Source organism: Pongo abelii, chromosome 4 (assembly GCF_028885655.2).
Source record: "Pongo abelii isolate AG06213 chromosome 4, NHGRI_mPonAbe1-v2.0_pri, whole genome shotgun sequence".
NCBI lineage: Eukaryota > Metazoa > Chordata > Mammalia > Primates > Hominidae > Pongo > Pongo abelii.
The window spans coordinates 59351200-59370424 of record NC_071989.2 but is presented as its reverse complement, the minus strand read 5'-3'; the positions used below and the strand labels follow the sequence as shown (position 1 = coordinate 59370424).

General features: G+C 37.1%; 1 protein-coding gene across 1 annotated transcript in view; it reads left to right on the top strand.

Annotated features, from left to right (window-relative positions):
* The window catches only part of EMB (embigin), a 126230-nt gene extending 108896 nt beyond the window's left edge, over nucleotides 1-17334 (top strand). Inside the window, exon 12 of the transcript XR_008525250.2 lies at nucleotides 17086-17334. The gene's annotated coding sequence lies outside the window, so the exon portion shown is untranslated. The remainder of the gene's footprint in view (nucleotides 1-17085) is intronic.
* The last annotated feature ends 1891 nt before the right edge of the window (nucleotides 17335-19225 follow it).

Genomic DNA, 19225 nt, shown 5'->3' with positions numbered 1-19225 from the left:
TTGATGGAAGATGAAATGAATGAAATGAAGTGAGAAGGGAAGTTGAGAGAAAAAAGAATAAAAAGAAATGAACAAAGCCTCCAAGAAATATGGGACTATGTGAAAAGACCAAATCTACGTCTAATTGGTGTACCTGAAAGGGACAGGGAGAATGGAACCAAGTTGGAAAACACTGTGCAGGATATTATCCAGGAGAACTTCCCCAATCTAGCAATGCAGGCCAACATTCAGATTCAGGAAATACAGAAAACGCCACAAAGATATTCCTTGAGAAGAGCAACTCCAAGACATAATTGTCAGATTCACCAAAGTGGAAATGAAGGAAAAAATGTTAAGGGCAGCCAGAGAGAAAGGTCAGGTTACACACGAAGGGAAGCCCATCAGTCTAAAAACAGAACTCTCAGCAGAAACTCTACAAGTCAGAAGAGACTGGGGGCCGATATTCAACATTCTTAAGGAAAACAGGTTTCAACACAGAATTTCATATCCAGCCAAACTAAGCTCCATCAGTGATGGAGAAATAAAATACTCTACAGACAAGCAAATGCTGAGAGATTTTGTCACCACCTGGCCTGCCCTAAAAGAGCTCCTGAAGGAAGCACTAAACATGGAAAGGAACAACTGGTACCAGCCATGGCAAAATCATGCCAAATTGTAAAGACCATCGATGCTAGGAAGAAACTGTATCAACTAACGAGCAAAATAACCAGCTAACATCATAATGACAGGATCAAATTCACAGAAAACAATAGTAACTTTAAATGTAAATGGACTAAATGCTCCAATTAAAAGACACAGACTGGAAAATTGGAAAAGAGTCAAGACACATCAGTGTGCTGTATTCAGCATACCCATCTAACGTGCAGAGACACATGTAGGCTCAAAATAAAAGGATGGAGGAAGATCTACCAAGCAAATGGAAAAGAAAAAAAGGCAGGAGTTGCAATCCTAGTCTCTAATAAAACAGACTTTAAACCAACAAAGATCAAAAGAGACAAAGAAGGCCATTATATAATGGGAAAGGGATCAATTCAACAAGAAGACCTAACTATCCTAAATATATATGCACCCAATACAGGAGCACCCAGCTTCATAAAGCAAGTCCTTAGTGACCTATAAAGAGACTTAGACTCCCACATAATAATAATGGGAGACTGTAACAACCCACTGTCAACATTAGACAGATCAATGAGACAGAAAGTTGAAAAGGATACCCAAGAATTGAACTCAGCCGGGTACCAAGTGGACCTAATAGACATCTACACAACTCTCCACCCCAAATCAACAGAATATACATTTTTTTCAGCACCACACCACACCTATTCCAAAATTGACCACATAATTAGAAGTAAAGCTCTCCTCAGCAAACATAAAAGAACAGAAATTAAAACAAACTGTCTCTTAGACCACAGTGCAATCAAACTAGAACTCAGGATTAAGAAACTCACTCAAAACTGTTCAACTACATGGAAACTGAGCAACCTGCTCCTGAATGACTACTGGGTACATAACGAAATGAAGGCAGAAATAAAGATGTTCTTTGAAACCAACGAGAACAAAGACACAACATACCAGAATCTCTGGGACACATTCCAAGCAGTGTGTAGAGGGAAATTGATAGCACTAAATGCCCACAAGAGAAAGCAGGAAAGATCCAAAATTGACACCCTAACATCACAATTGAAAGAACTAGAAAAGCAAGAGCAAACACATTCAAAAGCTAGCAGAAGGCAAGAAATAACTAAAATCAGAGCAGAACTGAAGGAAACAGAGACACAAAAAAACCTTCAAAAAATTAATGAATCCAGGAGCTGGTTTTTTGGAAGGATCAACAAAATTGATAGACTGCTAGCAAGACTAATAAAGAAGAAAAGAGAGAAGAATCAAATAGATGCAATAAAAAGTGATAAAGAGAATATCACCACAGATCCCATAGAAATACAAATTACCATCAGAGAATACTACAAACACCTGTATGCAAATAAACTAGAAAATCTAGAAGAAATGGATAAATTCCTCAACACATACACCCTCCCAAGACTAAACCAGGAAGAAATTGAATCTCTGAGTAGACCAATAACAGGCTCTGAAATTGAGGCAATAATCAACAGCTTACCAACCAAAAAGAGTCCAGGACCAGATGCATTCACAGCCGAATTCTACCAGAGGTACAAGGAGGTACTGGTACCATTCTTTCTGAAACTATTCCAATCAATAGAAAAAGAGGGAATCCTCCCTACCTCATTTTATGAGGCCAGCATCATCCTGATACCAAAGCCTGGCAAAGACAGAATGAAAAAAGAGAATTTTAGAGCAATATCCTTGATGAACATTGATGCAAAATTCCTGAATAAAATACTGGCAAACTGAATCCAGCAGCACGCCAAATAGTTTATCCACCATGATCAAGTGGGCTTCATCGTGGGATGCAAGGCTGGTTCAATATATGCAAATAAATAAATGTAATCCAGCATATAAACAGAACCAAAGACAAAAACCACATGATTATCTCAATAGAAGCAGAAAAGGCCTTTTGACAAAATTCAACAACCCTTCATGCTAAAAACTCTCAATAAATTAGATATGGATGTGACATATCTACAAATAATAAGAGCTATCTATGACAAACCCACAGCCAATATCATACTGAATGGACAAAAACTGGAAGCATTCCCTTTGAAAACTGGCACAAGACAGGGATGCCCTCTCTCACCACTCCTATTCAACATAGTGTTGGAAGTTCTGGCCAGGGCAATTAGGCAGGAGAAGGAAATAAAGGGTATTCAATTAGGAAAAGAGGAAGTCAAATTGTCTCTGTTTGCAGATGACATGACTGTATATCTAGAAAACCCCATCATCTCAGCCCAAAATCTCCTTAAGCTGATAAGCAACTTCAGCAAAGTCTCAGGATACAAAATCAATGTACAAAAATCACAAGCATACTTACACACCAAAAAAAGACAAACAGAGAGCCAAATCATGAGTGAACTCCCATTCACAATTGCTTCAAAGAGAATAAAATACCTAGGAATCCAACTCATAAGGGAAGTGAAGGACCTCTTCAAGGAGAACTACAAACCACTGCTCAATGAAATAAAAGAGGATACAAACAAATGGAAGAACATTCCATGCTCATGGGTAGGAAGAATCAATATCGTGAAAACGGCCATACTGCCCAAGGTTATTTACAGATTCAATGCCATCCCCATCAAGCTACCAATGACTTTCTTCACAGAATTGGAAAAAACTACTTTGAAATTCATATGGAACCAAAAAAGAGCCTGCATCGCCAAGTCAATCCTAAGCCAAAAGAACAAAGCTGGAGGCATCACGCTGCCTGACTTCAAACTATATTACAAGGCTACAGTAACCAAAATAGCATGGTACTCGTACCAAAACAGAGATATAGATCAATGGAATAGAACAGAGCCCTCAGAAATAATGCCGCATATCTACAACTATCTGCTCTTTGACAAACCTGAGAGAAACAAGCAATGGGGAAAGGATTTCCTATTTAATAAATGGTGTTGGGAAAACTGGGTAACCATATGTAGAAAGCTGAAACTGGATCCCTTCCTTACACCTTATACAAAAATCAATTCAAGATGGATTAAAGACTTAAATGTTAGACCTAAAACCATAAAAACCCTAGAAGAAAACCTAGACATTACCATTCAGGACATGGTCATGGGCAAGGACTTCATGTCTAAAACACCAAAAGCAATGGCAAGAAAAGCCAAAATTGACAAATGGGATCTAATTAAACTAAAGAGCTTCTGCACAGCAAAAGAAACTACCATCAGAGTGAACAGGCAACCTACACAATGTACTCATCCAACAAAGGGCTAATATCCAGAATCTACAATGAACTGAAACAAATTTACAAGGAAAAAATAAACAACCCCATCAAAAAGTGGGCAAAGGACATGAACAGACACTTCTCAAAAGAATACATTTTTGCATCCAAAAAACATATGCAAAAATGCTCACCATCACTGGCCATCAGAGAAATGCAAATCAATACCACAATGAGATACCATCTCACACCAGTTAGAATGGCAATCATTAAAAAGTCAGGAAACAACAGGTGCTGGAGAGGATGTGGAGAAATAGGTACACTTTTACACTGTTGGTGGGACTGTATACTAATTCAACCCTTGTGGAAGTCAGTGTGGTGATTCCTCAGGGATGTGGAACGAGAAATACCATTTGACCCAGCCATCCCATTACTGGGTACATACCTAAAGGACTATAAATCATGCTGCTATAAAGACACATGCCCATGTATGTTTATTGCGGAACTATTCACAATAGCAAAGACTTGGAACCAATGCAAATGTCCAACAATGATAGACTGGATTAAGAAAATGTGGCACATAGACACCATGGAATACTATGCAGCCATAAAAAATGATGAGTTCATGTCCTTTGTAGGGACATGGATGAAATTGGAAATCATCATTCTCAGTAAACTATCGCAAGAACAAAAAACCAAACACCGCATATTCTCACTCATAGGTGGGAATTGAACAATGAGAACACATGGACACAGGAAGGGGAACATCACACTCTCAGAACTGTTGTGGGGTGGGGGGAAGGGGAGGGATAGCATTAGGAGATATACCTAATGCTAAATGATGAGTTAATGGGTGCAGCACACCAGCATGGCATATGTATACATATGTAACTAACGAGCACATTGTGCACATGTACCCTAAAACTTAAAGTGTAATAATAATAAAATAAAAGAAAAAAACACTATGAGGGAAACTGCTCCCATGATTCAATTATCTCCCACCAGGTCCTTTCCAGAACATGTGGGAATTATGGAAGCCCCAATTCAAGATGAGATTTGTGTGGAGACACAGCCAAACCATATCAAGCCCTAATGTAGACACTAAGAGAAAGATTCAAGCTGTAAGTAGAAACCTGAATTTAAACTTGTGGCAAGCTTAAATGTAGTCATAAACTGGATCTGTTTCTGCAGGACTCCACAATACAACTTTGTTTAATGTCTACTCCCAGGTGGCAGAAGATATACCAGAAGAGCCATTACAGGAGCTAGGGTGACAGAAAAAAATATTTCATATAATAAAAGTAAAGAGGGGATAAAAATCTCTAGAACACTTGGGTGTCAATGCCAAGTCTTGAGTTTTTGAGCTTTTCACCAGCCACGAAAAGAAGCTCCTGGAGCCTACAGATTTTAGATCTGTTATCAATCCAGTCAGATGAGACTAGTCCTCTGGCCATTTATCACAGTGTCCATTGTCTTCTGAGACCTTGTTCTGCACACTGTGGATTGTGGATGAGCACAGGCATTACAGACATGCAGAACCTTGGTTCCTATGCTTGACTTACTAATTTAGAGTTTGCATCTTAATCAGTCACCCAGATGAATGAAGCTGGAGCCTATTTGTTATTTATTATCCCTATGTCCAAGAGTGATAGTAGCATCCCAAATAATTATCTTTTACTATATGATTGTTTCCACAGTGTTCTCTTTCCCCTTCTTCCTGAATTAGACACCTTTCTACATTAATTCTCCCATTTTGAGAAGTGGGACTACCTCTAGCTTTTTTATTTCTTTCCTGTTTATTGAAGTTATAATTGGCAAATAAAATTTGTATATATTTAAGACATACCCCATGATATTTTGATATACATATACATTGTGAAATGATTACCACAATTAAGCCAAAAAACATATCCATCACCTTATGGTTACCTTTTTTTTTCTGGTGAGAAGATTTAACATCTACTATCTTAGCAAATTTCAAGTATATAATACAGTAGTATGAACTATAATCCCTCTACTATATATTAGATCCCCGAATTTGTTTATCCTGCATAACTGAAATTGTACTCTGTGCCCACCATCTCCTCTTCCCTATCGCCATCCCCCATCCCCTGGAAACTACCATTCTACTCTCTCCTTCTATGAGTTTGACCTTTTAAGATTCCACATACATGAGATCATCAGTATTTTTCTTTCCATGTCTGGCTTATTTCACTTAGTATATCATTATCCAGATTCATCTATGTTGCCCCAAATGACAGATGACAGGATTTCCTTTTTTTTTAATAAGGCTGAGTAATATTCATATATGTGTGTGTGTGTTCATTGTGAACAATGCTGCAATGAAGATAGGAGTGCAGATATCTCTTCAACATACTGATTTCCTTTCATTTGGATATATACCCAGAAGTGAGATTGATGGATTACATGGTAGTTCTATTTTTAATTCTTTGAGGAATCTTCATACTGTTTTCCATAATTACTGTAGCAATTTACATTCCCACCAACAGTGTACAAGGATTCCTTTTTCCCACACCTTCCCCAACACCTGCTCTCTTTTATCTTTTTAATAGTAGCCATTCCAACAGGTGTGAAGTGATATTTCATTGTGACTTTAATTTGCATTTCTTTGATTATTAGTGATGTTGAGCACTTTTTAATATACCTCTTGGCCATTTCTTTGGCTTATTTGGTGAATGTCTATTTACGTCCTTTATCCATTTTTAAATTGGGTTATTTGTATTCTTGCTATCAATTTGTTTGAATTGATTATATACTTTGAATATTATCTGCTTATCAGATGTATCATTTGTAAATATTTTCTCCTGTTTTGTAGGTTTTCTTTTCACTCAATTGTTTCCTTTGCTGTGCAGAAACTTTTTAGATTGATGCAATTTCATTTGTCTATTTTTGCTTTTATTGCCTGTGCTTGTGGGATTACATTTTAAAAATAATTTCCCAAATCAATGTCAAAAAGCTTTTTCCTTATATTTTCCTCTAGTAGTTTTACAGCTATTTAAGTCTTTATTGTGAGTTAGTTTTCTATATGGTATGAGGTAAGGGTCCAGTTTTATTATTTTGCATGTAGATACACAGTTTTCCCAACACCATTTATTGAAGAGACTGTTTTTCCCCCACTGTGTGCTCTTGACAGATTCATGGAATATCAGTTGACAATAAATAAGTGGATTTATTTCTGGGCTCTCTATTCTTTTCCATTGGTCTGTATGTCTGATTTTATCCAGTCCCATGCTGTTTTGATTCCTGCAGGTTTGTAGTATATTTTGAAATCAGGTGATGGAATGTCTCTAACTTTCTTTTTCTTGTTTAAGATTGATTTGGCTAAGGGTCTTTAGTGGATTCATATGAATTTTAGGATTGTTTTATCTCTATCCATGAAAAAGTCACTGAAATTTTAATAGAGATTGTATTGAATCTATAGAACAGTCGGGTAGTGTAGACATTTTAATATTAATTACTCTAATCCATGAATACAGGATATCTTTGGATTTATTTGTGTCTTCTTCAATTTATTTAATTTATATTTTAATATCATTTTCAGTGTACAGATCTTTCAGCACTGTGGTTGAATTTATTGCTTTTTAATTTTCTCATGCAATTGTGAATTAGATTGTTTTAATAATTCATTTTTTGAATACTTTGTTTCCAATGTATATAGATGGAATTGATTATTTCTAACAGTTTTTTGGTAGAGTTCTTAGGGTTTTCATAACCATTGTTATTGGTCTGTTCAGATTTCCTATTTCTTCATGATTCATTCTCAATAGGTTGTATGTGTCTAGGAGTTTATCACTTCTTATAGGTTATCCAATTTTTGGCAAGTTGTTCATAGTAGTCTTTTATGATCCTTTCTATTTCTTTAGTATCATTTGTGATGTCTGTTCTTTCATTGATAATTTTTACTATTTTAATCTTCTGTCTTTTCTCTTTAGTTAATCTAGCTAAAGGTTTATCAATTTTGTTTACCTTTTCAAAAATAAATATTTGGTTTTATTGATTTTTTTCTATTATTTTTCTATTCTCTACTTCATTTATTTCTGCTTTGATCTTTATTATTTCCTTTCTTCTACCAACTTTGGTCTTAGTGTGTTTTTTTATGTTTCCTTGGAGTGTAAATTTAGGTTATGTATTTGAGATTTTTTTCTTAATGTAGGCATTTATTAATATAAACTTCCTCATTAGACCTATTTTTGCTGTGTCCCATAAGTTTTGGTATGTTGTGTTTCCATTTTTGTTTACATCAAGCTTTTTTAAAAAAAGTTTCCTTTTGATTTCTTCTTTGATCCATAGGTTGTTCAGAAGCCTTTGCCACTTAATCTGAAATAAAAATCATACTCTTTCCTCCAGATCAATCACTCATTCCTATATAATATGTTGCAGTTATATCAAATGGCAAATTTTATTTATTTATTTATATTTATTTACTTTTGCTTCAGTCCCTTTGGAATTGATGAAGAAGCAAAATATAGCGTATAGCTTCATAATAGTGGTGCGGAATGTCCTGTTTCCCCCGACACATTGCATTGATGAATACATTCTTATATCATCATCCACTTTACTTTTCTCTGTCTCTCATCTTTCATAATTCCTCTTTGAAGAGGATGAAGAAAAGGGAGACAATGAAGAGTCCATGGAGGAAAGGAGAAAAGAAGACAGAGAAAATATAGTGCTATGGTTTGAATGACCTCCAGAAGTCATGGGATGAAACTTAATTGCAAATATGATTGTATTACGAAGTGGAGTCTTTAGGAGGTGATTAGGTCAGGAGTGTGCAGCCCTCCAGGATGGGATTAAAGTCCTTATAAAAGAACTTGAAGAAATTAGGTTGCGACCTTTGTCCCTTCCCCCAAGTGAGGACACATTTGTCACCTCCAGAGGATGCAGCAACAAGGTACCATCTCAGAAGCAGAGAGCAGCTCTTACCAGGCACCAATCCTGCCAGTGCCTTGATCTTGGACTTCCCAGTATCCAGAACTGTGGGAAACACATTTCTATTTTTTATAAATTACCTCTTCTTGGATATTTTGTTATAGCAGCACAAACAAAGATACATAGTCACTGTTCACATAGGCTGTATGTTTATGGAGTTGGTGTTGTTGCAGTCAACCAAATCAGATCTCTGAAGAATAAGTCTACAGAATGACAGAATGCTGCATTTATTTTCTTCTAGAGACATTCTCTCCTCAGGTGTCCCAAGTTCTTAGATGACCACATTGAATTCTGTCAGTTTGATGATTTTTCCTCCTCAACTTGTGGAAAATTCACATGTCACCAACACATCATGATCATGAAAGGATTCACACATCCCTGCATTATGCGGCTCAGAGACCCAGGGAGAGTTATAGAGCACAGACTCTTTCAAAAAAAAAAAAACAAACAAACAAACAAGAAAGCCAATATAGTGAGCTGTTTATATTTATTAAATATTTATTAAATGTAAAGGATTGCCTTTTATTCTGATATTATGTCTTTCCTAAATTTTTTTGTTACTACATATTTTATGAAATGATGGCTACAAAAGATAGTTGCTTTGTAAAATTGTGCATGGCAAAATAAAAAGTTTCCACCCCTAAGTCTGTGTGTGTGTGTTTGTGTGTGTCAGTGTGTGTGTGTATAAACTTGAAAGTTTGTTGTGGGGTCTGAAGGATGTGAGGTATCCTTTTCTCTATACTTACCCAGAGAATTGTTTTTTTTTCCTATCAAAGCCCTGTGTAGTCTACAACCTGCCAACAACAAGAATGTAAATCAAATAGCAAACATTTAGAGGTAATGACACAGTAGACTCCAGCAATGGCATTTCTGATGTGATGGGCAGTAAGTATTTCAGATGACAAGAAAACCTCCCAGTGTTATAGTTTTTAGATGTAAGCAGTAATTACAAGATGTATGGATAACTAGAGTTATAGAAATACTATTGTTAACACAGTAATTACTAAGTAGTTGCAAACGAAGCCCAAGTTTTAAGTGTAAGCAGTAATTACAAGACTCGTGGAATAACTAGAGTTACAGAAATAGTATTGTTAATACAGTAATTACTAAGTAGTTGCAAACAAAGCCTGAGTAGAGATTTATTCTTCAAAAGGCCAACATGGGCTAATAATCAGCAAGTGCATAGTTCTGGAACAAAGAGAAAAAAAGGTATCTCCTGTTTCTTTGTTACAACTCATGGGTGGGCTTTAAAAATTTGTTTTCAAATTCTTGGTTAGGACAGATTGGAAGCTAAACTTAGAAAATTTAGGATGACTCAGGAGGCAATCTGGGATCTCAGGATACCTTCAGGTCATTATTATGGACATTTGTTATCATGGTACAGATCTTATCTAGCTGCAAATCACTATGCTTATAACACTTGAGTTTGGACAGGTAATTTATTGCAGTAGATTCCCAGAATGTTAGAGCTGTAAAGGACTTGGAGAACTTATAATTCATTGGCCTCATTTTAAGGATAAGAAAATGGGGAGTCAGAAAGTTTAAGAAATTTTCCTATCGCTATAGGTCTAGAAAGTGGAAAAACTGGGACGCGAATTCAGGTCTTCTTAATCTAGTATAAATATTTTTAAAATTACACTTCACCAGTTCTAAGATTTTCCAAAATGAATGTTAAATGACAAAAGAACTTTTCAATACACATTACAAGTAATACATACAACATTGTTAATGGTAAACATTCTAGCAAATAGTTGCTAGTAAATTTACAATCGCTAGTAAATTTAGATTCACGAAATTTGTAAACTGAAGCATCATGATAATATGTGGCCCTCCGTTAAGTACAAAAGGTAGATTTATTATTAAATAATTCAACAAATATTTATTAAGGGCCTACTAATTGTCAGGAAGAAAAAGTTAAAATCAAGAATCTCACAGTAAGAAGTAGATATCAATCAAAAAGAATTATTGATTAAAAAACTATTTTTTAAAAATTTTATTATTATTATACTTTAAGTTTAGGGTACATGCGCAAAATGTGCAGGTTTGTTACGTATGTATACATGTGCCATGTTGGTGTGCTGTACCCATTAACTCGTCATTTAGCATTAGGTATATCTCCTAATGCTATCCCTCCCCCCTCCCCCCACCCCGCAACAGGCCCTGAAGTGTGATGTTCCCCTTCCTGTGTCCATGTGTTCTTATTGTTCAGTTCCCACCTATGAGTGAGAACATGCGGTGTTTGGTTTTTTGTCCTTGTGATAGTTTGCTGAGAATGATGGTTTCCAGCTTCATTCATGTCCCTCCAAAGACATGAACTCATCATTATTTATGGCTGCATAGTATTCCATGGTGTATATGTGCCATGTTTTCTTAATCCAGTCTATCATTGTTGGACATTTGGGTTGGTTCCAAGTCTTTGTTATTGTGAATACTGATGCAATAAACATACGTGTGTATGTGTCTTTATAGCAGCATGATTTATAATCCTTTGGGTATATACCCAGTAATGGGATGGCTAGGTCAAATGGTATTTCTAGTTCTAGATCCCTGAGGAATGGCCACACTGACTTCCACAATGGTTGAACTAGTTTATGGTCCCACCAACAGTGTAATATTGTCCCTATTTCTCCACATCCTCTCCAGCACCTGTTGTTTCCTGACTTTTAATGATTGCCATTCTGACAGGTATGACATGGTATTTCATCGTGGTTTTGATTTGCATTTCTCTGATGGCCAGTGATGATGAGCACTTTTTCATGTGTTTCTTGGCTGCATAAATGTCTTCCTTTGAGAAGTGTCTGTTCATGTCCTTTGCCCACTTTTTGATGGGGTTGTTTGTTTTTTTCTTGTAAGTTTGTTTGAGTTCATTGTAGATTCTGGACATTAGCCCTTTGTCAGATGAGTAGGCTGTGAAAATTTTCTCCCATTTTGTAGGTTGCCTGTTCACTCTGATGGTAGTTTCTTTTGCTATGCAGAAGCTCTTGAGTTTAATTAGATTCCATTTGTCAATTTTGTCTTTAGTTGCCATTGCTTTTGGTGTTTTAGACATGAAGTCCTTGCCCATGCCTATGTCCTGAATGGTAATGCCTAGGTTTTCTTCTAGGGTTTTTATGGTTTTAGGTCTAACATATAAGTCTTTAATCTATCTTGAATTAATTTTTGTATAAGGTGTAAGGAAGGGATCCAGTTTCAGCTTTCTACATATGGCTAGCCAGTTTTCCCAGCACCATTTATTAAATAGCGAATCCTTTCCCCATTGCTTGTTTTTCTCAGGTTTGTCAAAGATCAGATGGTTGTAGATATGTGGCATTATTTCTGAGGGCTCTGTTCTGTTCCATTGATCTATATCTCTATTTTGATACCAGTACCATGCTGTTTTGGTTACTGTAGCCTTGTAGTAAAGTTTGAAGTGAGGTAGCATGATGCCTCCAGCTTTGTTCTTTTTTCTTAGGATTGACTTGGTGATGCCAGCTCTTTTTTGGTTGCATATGAACTTTAAAGTAGTTTTTTCCCAATTCTGGGAAGAAAGTCGTTGGTAGATTAATGGGGATGGCTGTAAATTACCTTGGGCAGTATGGCCGTTTTCACGATATTGATTCTTCCTACCCGTGAGCATGGAATGTTCTTCCATTTCTTTGTATCCTATTTATTTCACTGAGCAGTGGTTTGTAGTTCTCCTTGAAGGGTCCTTCACATCCCTTATGAGTTGGATTCCTAGGTATTTTATTCTCTTTGAAGCAATTGTGAATGGGAGTTCACCCATGATTTGGCTGTCTGTTTGTCTGTTGTTGGTGTATAAGAATGCTTGTGATTTTTGTACATTGATTTTGTATCCTGAGACTTTGCTGAAGTTGCTTATCAGTTTAAGGAGATTTTGGGCTGAGACAATGGGGTTGTCTAAAGGTACAATCATGTCATTGGCAAACAGGGACAATTTGACTTCCTCTTTTCCTAATTGAATACCTTTTATTTCCTTCTCCTGCCTAATTGCCCTGGCCAGAACTTTCAACAATGTGTTGAATAGGAGTAGTGAGAGAGGGCATCCCTGTCTCATGCCAGTTTTCAAAGGGAATGCTTCCAGTTTTTGCCCATTCTGTATGCTATCATACAGCATACAGAGTTTTTGAGTTTGTCATAGATAGCTATTATTTTGAGATACATGCCATCAATACCTAATTTATTGAGAGTTTTTAGCATGAAGGTTGTTGAATTTTGTCAAAGGCCTTTTCTGCATCTATTGAGATAATCATGTGGTTTTTGTCTTTGGTTCTGTTTATATGCTGGATTACATTTATTTATTTGCATTTATTGAACCAGCCTTGCATCCCAGGGATGAAGTCCACTTGATCATGCTGGATAAGCTTTTTGATGTGCTGCTGGATTCGGTTTGCCAGTATTTTATTGAGGAATTTTGCATCAATGTTCATCAAGGATATTGCTCTAAAATTCTCTTTTTTCATTCTGTCTTTGCCAGGCTTTGGTATCAGGATGATGCTGGCCTCATAAAATGAGTTAGGGAGGATTCCCTCTTTTTCTATTGATTGGAATAGTTTTAGAAGGAATGGTACCAGTTCCTCCTTTTATCTCTGGTAGAATTCAGCTGTGAATCCATCTGGTCCTGGACTCTTTTTGGTTGGGAAGCTATTGATTACTGCCGCAATTTCAGAGCCTGTTATTGATCTATTCAGAGTTTCAACTTCTTCCTGGTTTAGTCTTGGGAGGGTGCATGTGTCGAGGAATTTATCCATTTCTTCTAGATTTTCTTATTTATTTGTGTAGAGGTGTTTGTAGTATTCTCTGATGTTAGTTTGTATTTCTGTGGGATCGTTGGTGATATCCTCTTTATCATTTTTTATTGCATCTATTTGATTCTTCTCTCTTTTCCTCTTTATTAGTCTTGCTAGTGGTCTATTGATTTTGTTGATCTTTTCAGAAACCAGCTCCTGGATTCATTAATTTTTTGAAGGGTTTTTTTGTGTTTCTATTTCTTTCAGTTCTGCTCGATTTTAGTTATTTCTTGCCTTCTGCTAGCTTTTGAATGTGTTTTCTCTCGCTTTTCTAGTTCTTTTAATTGTGGTGTTAGGGTGTCAATTTTGGATCTTTCCTGTTTTCTCTTGTGGGCATTTAGTGCTATAAATTTCCCTGTACACACTGCTTTGAATGTGTCCCAGAGATTCTGGTATGTTTTGTCTTTGTTCTCATTGGTTTCTAAGACCATCTTTATTTCTGCCTTCATTTTATTATGTACCCAGTAGTCATTCAGGAGCAGGTTGTTCAGTTTCCATGTAGTTGAGCAGTTTTGAGTGAGTTTCTTAATTCTGAGTTCTATTTTGATTGCACTGTGGTCTGAGAGACAGTTTGTAATAATTTCTGTTCTTTTATGTTTGCTGAAGAGAGCTTTACTTTTATTTATGTCATCAATTTTGGAATAGGTGTGGTGTGGTACTGAAAAAAATGTATATTCTGTTGATTTGGGGTGTAGAGTTCTGTTGATGTCTATTAGGTCCATTTGGTGCAGAGCTGAGTTCAATTCCTGTGTATCATTGTTAACTTTCCATCTCATTGATCTGTCTAATGTTGACAGTGGGGTGTTAAAGTCTCCCATTATTATTGTGTGGGAGTCTAAGTCTCTTTGTAGGTCACTAAGGACTTGCTTTATGAATCTGGGTGCTCCTGTATTGGGTGCATATATATTTAGGATAGTTAGGTCTTGTTGTTGAATTGATCCCTTTACCATTATATAATGGCCTTCTTTGTCTCTTTTAATTTTTGTTGGTTTAAAGTCTGTTTTATCCAAGACTGGGACTGCAACCCCTGCCTTTTTTTGTTTTCCATTTGTTTTGTAGATCTTCCTCCATCCCTTTATTTTGAGCCTATGTGTGTCTCTGCACATGAGATGGGTTTCCTGAATACAGCACACCGATGGGTCTTGACTCTTTATCCAATTTTCCAGTCTGTGTCTTTTAATTGGAGCATTTAGTCCATTTACATTTAAAGTTACTATTGTTATCTGTGAATTTGATCCTGTCATTATGATGTTAGCTGGTTATGTTGCTCGTTAGTTGATGCAGTTTCTTCCTAGCCTCAATGGTCTTTACATTTTGGCCTGTTTCTGCAGTGGCTGGGACCGGTTTTTCCTTTCCATGTTTAGTGCTTCCTTCAGGAGCTCTTTTAGGGCAGGCCTGGTGCTGACAAAATCCCTCAGCATTTGCTTGTCTGTAAAATATTTTATTTCTCCTTCTCTTATGAATCTGAGTTTGGCTGGATATGAAATTCTGGTTGAAAATTATTTTCTTTAAGAATGTTGAATATTGGCCCCCACTCTCTTCTGGCTTGTAGAGTTTCTGTCGGAAGATCCACTGTTAATCTGATGGGCTTCCCTTTGAGAGTAACCCAACCTTTCTCTCTGGCTGCCTTAATGTTTTTTCCTTCATTTCAACTTTGGTGAATCTGACAATTATGTGTCTTGGAGTTGCTCTTCTCAAGGAATATCTTTGTGGCGTTTTCTGTATTTCCTGAATCTGAATGTTGGCCTGCCTTGCTAGATTGGGGAAGTTCTCCTGGATAATACCCTGCAGAGTGTTTTCCAACTTGGTTCCATTCTCCCCATCCCTTTCAGGTATACCAATTAGACGTAGATTTGGTGTTTTCATATAGTCCCATATTTCTTGGAGGCTTTGTTCATTTCTTTTTATTCTTTTTTCTCTCAACTTCTCTTCTCACTTCATTTCATTCATTTCATCTTCCATCATTGATACTCTTTCTTCCAGTTGTTTGCATCAGCTCCTGAGGCTTTTGCATTCTTCACGTAGTTCTCGAGTCTTGGCTTTCAGCTCCATCAGCTCCTTTAAGGACTTCTCTGTGTTGATTATTCTAGTTATCCATTCATCTAATTTTTTTTACAGTTTTTAACTTCTTTGCCATTTTTTTGAATTTCCTCCTGTAGCTTGGAGTATTTTGATCATCTGAAGCCTTCTTCTCTCAACTCATCAAAGTCATTCTCCATCTAGCTTTGTTCCATTGCTGGTGAGGAGCTGCATTCCTTTGTAGAAGGAGAGGCACTCTGGTTTTTAGAGTTTCCAGTTTTTCTGCTCTGTTTTTTTCCCCATCTTTGTGGTTTTATCTACTTTTGGTCTTTCATGATGGTGACGTGCAGATGGGTTTTTGTTGTGGATGTCCTTTCTGTTTGTTAGTTTTCCTTCTAACAGACAGCACCCTCAGCTGCAGGTCTGTTGGAGTTTGCTAGAGGTCCGCTCCAGACCCTCTTTGACTGGGTATCAGCAGCGGTGACTGCAGAACTGTGGTGGCTGTAGGACAGCAGATCTTGGTGAACTGCAAATGCTGCTGCCTGATCGTTCCTCTGGAAGTTTTGTCTCAGAGGCGTACCCGGCCATGTGAGGTGTCAGTCTTCCCCTACTGGAGGGTGCCTCCCAGTTAGGCTGCTCGGGTTTCAGGGACCCACTTAAGGAGGCAGTCTACCTGTTCTCAGATCTCCTGCTGTGTGCTGGGAGAATCACTACTCTCTTCAAAGCTGTCAGACAGGGACATTAAAGTCTGCAGAGGTTACTGCTGTCTTTTTGTTTGTCTGTGCCCTGCCCCCAGAGGTGGAGTCTACAGAGGCAGGCAGGCCTCCTTGTGCTATGGTGGGCTCCACCCAGTTTGAGCTTCTGTGCTGCTTTGTTTACCTAATCAAGCCTGGGCAATGGCAGGTGCCCCTCTCCCAGCCTCGCTGCCACTTTGCAGTTTGATCTCAGACTGGTGTGCTAGCAATCAGTGAGACTCCATGGGTGTAGGACCCTGTGAGCCAGGTGTGGGATATAATCTCCTGATGTGCCATTTTTTAAGCCCATTGGAAAAGTGCAGTATTAGGGTTGGAGTGAACTGATTTTCCAGGTGCCATCTGTCACCCCTTTCTTTGACTAGGAAGGGGAACTCCCTGTCCCCTTGGGCTTCCCGAGTGAGGCAATGCCTTGCCCTGCTTCAGCTGGTTCACAGTGCACTGCACCCACTGTCCTGCACCCACTGTCTGGCAGTCCCTAGTGAGATGAACCCGGTACCTCAGATGGAAATGCAGAAATCACCTGTCTTCTGTGTCACTCACTCTGGGAGCTGTAGACCAGAGCTGTTCCTGTTCGGCCGTGTTGGCTCCACCCTATAAAAAGCTCTTTTAAAAGCAGCATTTTAATTATCTTCCTTTGTTCAATAATTAATTCTTTCTACAAATATTTTCTAAAAATACAGTATTCTAGGCACTGTTCTAGGTTTCATTCTAAGTACTGAATATGTAACAGTGAAAAAAATTGCTAAAATTTGCTGCTCTCCTATGATTTACATTCCAGGTGAGGAGACAGAAAATAAACATAAAAATGCATATGGAAACATAGAAAGGGTGAGTAATATGGGAAATTATATTGCATGATAAGAAAGATGGTTTGAAAGTGTTAGGGGGTTTGTAATTTCAAGCAGGAGAATCACAGTGAGCATCATTGAGACATGGTAGTTGAGTGAACATTTGAAGGAGGTGAAGAGCTGCATAAAGATTTTTCAAAAAAAAAAAAAAGATTTTTCCGGCAAAGGAAACAGTCAGTACAATGTTTTACCAGGTTCTGAGGTCAGAGTATACTTGAAATAGTAAAAAAGGAGCAAAAAGCCAATGTGGCTAGATAATAGTGAGCAAGGAGGAGAGCAGACGGAGATTAGAGCAGAGAGGTCATGGGATAAATTTAATAAAAATCAACAATAAAGAGAAAAATCTGCAATCTTTCCAAATTTCAAGTTACATGCAAAGAAATAAAAATAAGGATGATGGCGATTTCTTGTAGATAACAACACAAGAAATAATATAAAATATTCAAGAAAGAAAAAAATAGAAGAGGATGGAATGTTTCCCAACTCATTCTATAAAGCAAACATTATCTAATACCAAAACTTGGCAAGGAAATTACAGAGAAAACCCCACAGACTAATAGAGATGCAAAAACACTTAACAAAATTTTAACAAATAAAACCCGACAATATAGTAAAAGAATTATATAGCATAACTAAATGAGGTATACTTTCAGAATGCAAGGTTTAACACTCAAAAATCAATCAATATAATTTTCTTAGTAACAAACTAATAATGAAAAGTTTATGAGCATCTAAAGAGATGCATGAAAAGCACATAAAAACCCAACAACCACCCCTAATTAAAACCCTCTTGAAACTAAAAACAAAAGATAACTTTCTTATCTTGATAAAAGGTTAAGATAAGTCTATATAGAAAGTCCTGTGGAAGCTAAGAAAACAAAAACAAAAACTTACCAAACAAGCCCAGGAAAATAAGTTCATAAGTTTAGCAAGTTTGCAGGATACAAGATTAACATGCACAATTAATTCTATTTCTTCATGCCATCAAAACCCACTAGGAACACATTGAGTTGATTACTCTTTGTGTTTTACTATATAGCATATTACAGTAAAGAAGGAATACACTCAATACACTCATATTACCCTGGAGAGAAAGTTACTGGATATTTTGTTGTTTTCCCAGTGGACTTGTTTCTCTCTTTGGTTAGACAAAATTATGAAGTGGCCTTGTTTTGTCACATATCATCGTGGTTGCAGTGTGACCTTGTTGGTGTTCTGTGAGATCGTTTATAACCTACATGACAAAAACACTGCCTATGCATGAGCACCAGGACAGCTTCTAAAAACACCATGACCTAGTTTAGTCAGGTTGCCTCTTGTATGTCAGGAACTGCTTTTTTCTTTCTAATGTATCCCTGCTAAGGTCAAGTTTCTGAGAGATGAAGGAAGAGTGGAGGTAGGGGTTGGGGTAATCTGGCAGGGCTTCTTCACAGACTCCCCCCACATCATTTAACACAGGAGCTGAAAGTTGAGCTGCTTTATGTGTTGTGCATCTTCATAAAATTTCTTCTGTTACTTAAAAAACTTGAAAGCCACACCGTGTGTGTGTGTGTGTGTGTGTGTTTGTCTGTGTGTGGTCTTCATTAATATATCATGAACTGAGGTAAAGATGTGTAATGTGGAGGTTGAGTTGCCTTGGCTCTGATCTTGCAAAGAATAGGTGAAGCCAGGAAAACATTCAGATCTTCAGAAAATCAGCACTACTAGTATTCTTTCCACCACATTGTGTTGTAATTGTTTCATTTCTTTTTTTTTTTTAATAAGTAGGAATCTGGGCAGCAATTTTCAGGTAATGACACCTCACTGTGTAGCAATACTACCTCATCCATTTCTCCTGTTGATCAACTCATTAAGCATGTCTAATTAAAATAATAATTTTATTAATATGTAGAAATGGAGAAAGAAAAAATGAAACTCATATTTTCATTTAAATTTAATTTGTATTAATAAAGCCTTCCTTGAATATTTCTTCTGAAAGCCATCTTTATCTTTGAGCTCTATTCTTGCAATAATCCATTTCTGCTTTGCATTAAAAGTGCGTGTCTACATCTCATCTCCACAAGCAAATAG